Raw genomic sequence first — 4,286 nt, 5'->3', positions numbered from 1 at the left:
ACGTGGAGATCAGGCGCCCTCTGCTGGACAAACTCAGTAAAAGCAATGTGCAAGGGGATAAGAAGTACAATAATCAGGGTTGTGGTTGGGGTCATATTACTTTGAAATGTAGTTAGTTGCTGAATACAAATGACATGGCGATTTTTGTAACCACTAACGAAATCCATTGGATTAGAACAAAATAATGTAATCTAATCTGAATACTTGTGGATTACTTTTAAAATCGAACTTTGAAAAAATATGGCACTTTATACAAAAAAAAATGGATGCTGCCACAAAATTTGGAGTTCCACAAATTTAGGGGGGGGGGGGGGGGGGGGGCTGGAGCCAATCCCAACTAACATTGGGCGAGAGGCGGGGTTCACCCTGGACAGGTCGCCAGCCTATCGCAGGTCCACATACAGAGACAGACAACCATTCACTCTCACATTCACACCTACGGTCAATTTAGAGTCTTCAATGAACCTAACCCCATTCTGCATGTCTTTGGACTGTGGGAGGAAGCCGGAGAACCCAGAGAGAACCCTTTCCACACATAAAGGCCCTGGAGGAAGCGAGAACCCGGAGAGAACCCACGCATACAAGGGGAGAACATGCAAACTCCACACAGAAAGGCCCTGGTTGGTTTGAACCGGGATTCGAACCCAGAACCTTCTTGCTGTGAGGCGAAAGTGCTAACCACTACATATCTATAAATCATAAAAATTTAATACATACATACAGACAGAGCTGCTTGAATTTCCTCCACATGTATGTCGCTGTCTTCTCTTGAGCCGATAGCATTGGTTATTGTATTGCATTTTATTTAAAAAATTTTGATTTTAAAATTGCCATAGTTTAAAGACATTCAAAATGTAATCAATAAATCCTTTACAATGTAACAATAATCCAATTACACAGTTTTTAGAATGTAATTTGGTCTGATTATAGTTACTTATTTTTTTATCATCTGATTACGCAATCCAGATTACATGTTATCCATTATTACCCAAAATACAGTAGATTATATCATTGCAGGAATTGGAAATACGAGTTATTCAAACATGCACTTTGCAACAATACATGAGTGGATGTACGTTCAACCACAACACAGGTTTAGCTCATGTTAGGATTAACATTTAAAGGGACATTTGGACACAAGTTTTAAGTCAGGTGGCTTAGAACGAGAAGCTTTCCAAATTGAGGAAACCCCGGTGATGTCATGGTGATGTCACTGGGGTTATCGGCTGGGGGATGGAGACCACACATCTCTAAAAGTCTGTGTTACAAACACGGCCGGTGATTTTCGAATAACTACATTAGGACGGCAGGGTCATATTGAGGTGTACATTGAACATTGACCCCTTAAAATGACATTTTTTTTCAGGCAAACAGAACGTTACCGTGGAATTTCATGGAATAAAAAAACCTGCAAGTTCTGTCCTGATTGACTGACAGGTTACAAGGGTACCAGCTGTCAATCACACAGTAGCCACACCCTACAGCACACTGTGCTTTACTGAATATTTTACTCTACAGCTGTTTTCAGACTTGCACTGTAGTCTGCACATTTCCCTGAACTTGTCAGAACGCAAATGTCCGCAAATGTTGCTCCTGGACATTGTCCGAAACTTTTCCAACGCTATGGTTGCGGCCGTGTTGTAGGGGCCCGCAACACAACAAGAGATCGCAACATGATTGGTTGTACAGTAGCTTTGTATATAAAAATATATATATAGTTTCCTCTGAAAAAGTGGCAGGTTTTTAAATTTGGCGTAAAAAGCTACAGAAGAGAGCTACCCACGTTGAAAAGGAGGTAGTGGTTACTTGTTTTTGAAACCAACATATTCCTCATTTTGATAGATCATGAAAAAAAAATGTCATTTGATGTTCACTTGAGTCTGCCGCTACAGGGAACCCTTCCCCTGACCTTTGCCCCGACCCTGATCCGATTGAAGTTTAACGCGGCATTTAAATGCTTTTAAAGTGTAAGAAGTCAAGTCTCTTAAGGAGTGTGACTGGAAGTTTGACAGTTTGACATTTTGGACATGTGCCAACAAAACTTGTTGTTTTCATATTTGGAGGAGAGGGGGTTCCGGGGCCTGACTGAGAGCTCAAGGACGCTGCAGGTCCACCTACACCTGCGACCTGCACCTATTGGACGGTGCTGTATGTCAATCACACTGTATCCCTGTTTTTCTGTTGATTTTTCAGCTACAAAAATGTTAAATCCTATTGAACAGCAAAGACATATCAGTCGTTTGAACTCTTGGCTGATTATAAATGTGCGTGAACCACTGGAACAAGTACAAGTACAAGTACAAGTACAACTACTACAGAAGAAAGATAAATTAAAATTGTTGAATGAGGCTATTGTGGAATTCTGCACATTTTATCTCACAAACCATCATAATCCCTGACAGGAATTATGGATATTGCTCAAAATCCAGGACGGTGCACTGCAAATCCAATTACTATGTATTGATATGTGCACTTTGATGCATAAAAGCAAAGCAAATGTATCTTTCAGTTTCTGTAAATGTAACAAAAGGAAATCAGAGGATATGGCCTTTTATTCAAATAATAAATCATATTTAATTATTAATTATACATAAGTGTTAAGTTTTCATAGTTTAGATTGTTTTCCAAATGCCACTTGGAATAAAAGTACAATCTTGGATGAGATCTCTAATTTTCACCCAAAGGTCTGACTCAAATCCATATTTCTTCAAGCACATTTGAGCTTTTTGAATAGTCCACCATCTGCAGTACTAAAGCTCCACCACTGGAGGGCGGCGCTTCTCTGCTGTGTGAAAGGCAGCGGCTGCAGCAAAAACCCACAAACTGTAGAAACACTCCATATCGTACAAAGATGGAAATGGAAAAAATCATCTTCACTTGACAGAAAGTTACATGAGGTAAATATCTGGAACCTCGGGGCGGGCGGATTCACACTGTGCGAATCACAATGACAGAATGAAGGAGGATGGGAGAGAATTATTTCTGAAATGAAGTTATATTTATTTTTATCATCTATGAAGGAGGGTGTGTAAAGGGAGAGGGGGGCGAGGGTTAAAGGTAAAAGGAGGTTGAATGTTTCTCTTTTCCTTCTCTCTTCTGTGTCGCTTTTCTGTCTTTCCATCTTTTCCTTCATCTCCTTCACCTCCTTCTCTTTGCTCTCTCTCTTCAGTCTCTTCTTCTCCTCCTTCTCTCTCCTCGCCTCATCTTTATTTGACATGAGCACAACTTCACGAAAAGACAGAGACAACGTGTATGTGTGTGTGTCAGTATATTTTGAATGAAACTGTCAGTGAATGTTCGTTTGTGTGTGTGTGTGTGTTGTACCTGCAGCGCCCTGTGTGACGGCACGAGGCAACAGACGTCCTCCTCCTCTCTCCTGGACTCGGCCTCCCGCTCCCCCGACTCTCTCCTCCAGAGCCGAGGTCCTGGGCCACCACACGTGGTTTGCCATTTCTCTTTTAATCTTTTAACTGCCAGTTTCATTCTTCATTCTCTGTAAAATTATCCTGCAAGGTGAAAATGCAGGATGATTGTGAGCAGAACACACAGTGTGACCTCTGACCTGGTTGTGAAGCTGTAGTAGACACACGTGGACACAAGGAGGCAGTAGAGAGAGGTTCATCTGTGGGAGGCGTGACGAGTAACTGCATCCAACAGTTAACAATGAATTTCAGAGAAGCAAACTAGAGCTGCAACTGTTAATCAATTAGTAATCGATTACTGAATTAATCGCCAACTAGTTTGATAATCGATTAATCAGTCTAAGTAGTTTTTATTAAAAAAAGGGTCAAAATTCACTGATTTCAGCTTCTTAAATGTGAATATTTCCCGGTTTCTTTGCTCGTCTATGACAGTAAACAAAATATCTTTAGTGTGTGGACGAAACAAAACATCATCTTGGAGTTTCTTGTAAACACGATAGACATTTTTCACCATTTTAGGAACCAAAAAACGAATCTGTTATTTGAGAAAATAGTTGACAGATTAATCGATTATGAAAAGAACCATTAGTTGCAGCCCTAAAGCAAACCTTTTCATACATCCATAATTATGTAGTTAAGTACCACGCATAAGCTTATAAGATATTAGATTTTCAAAATGTTGAAAATGAATCTTGTTTGCGTGTATAAAGCCAATTTTGTCTGAAACTTTTTGTAAAGTTTTCATACTCTGAAGTCAAAGTTCAGCACCATTTTAAAGTCAAAGATAAACCCTTTTTACACATACCAGCCCAGTTAGAGTGGGAAACACCTTTTCCACAATGATGCAAAATTTGTTTCAGAATA

The 4,286-nt window shown here is 40.1% G+C and overlaps 1 long non-coding RNA gene across 1 annotated transcript; it reads right to left on the bottom strand.

The window, feature by feature from the left end:
- Positions 1-2,976: 2,976 nt before the first annotated feature.
- Positions 2,977-3,775, bottom strand: LOC118288406. The gene is made up of 2 exons (XR_004785871.2): positions 3,325-3,775; positions 2,977-3,225 (listed from the first exon to the last, which is right to left on the bottom strand). It is a non-coding gene; the product is annotated as an uncharacterized LOC118288406 (long non-coding RNA).
- Positions 3,776-4,286: the final 511 nt, after the last annotated feature.

The sequence above is a fragment of the Scophthalmus maximus genome, chromosome 17 (genome assembly GCF_022379125.1).
Source record: "Scophthalmus maximus strain ysfricsl-2021 chromosome 17, ASM2237912v1, whole genome shotgun sequence".
Taxonomy (NCBI): domain Eukaryota; kingdom Metazoa; phylum Chordata; class Actinopteri; order Pleuronectiformes; family Scophthalmidae; genus Scophthalmus; species Scophthalmus maximus.
This window is presented reverse-complemented; position numbering and strand designations above follow the sequence as displayed.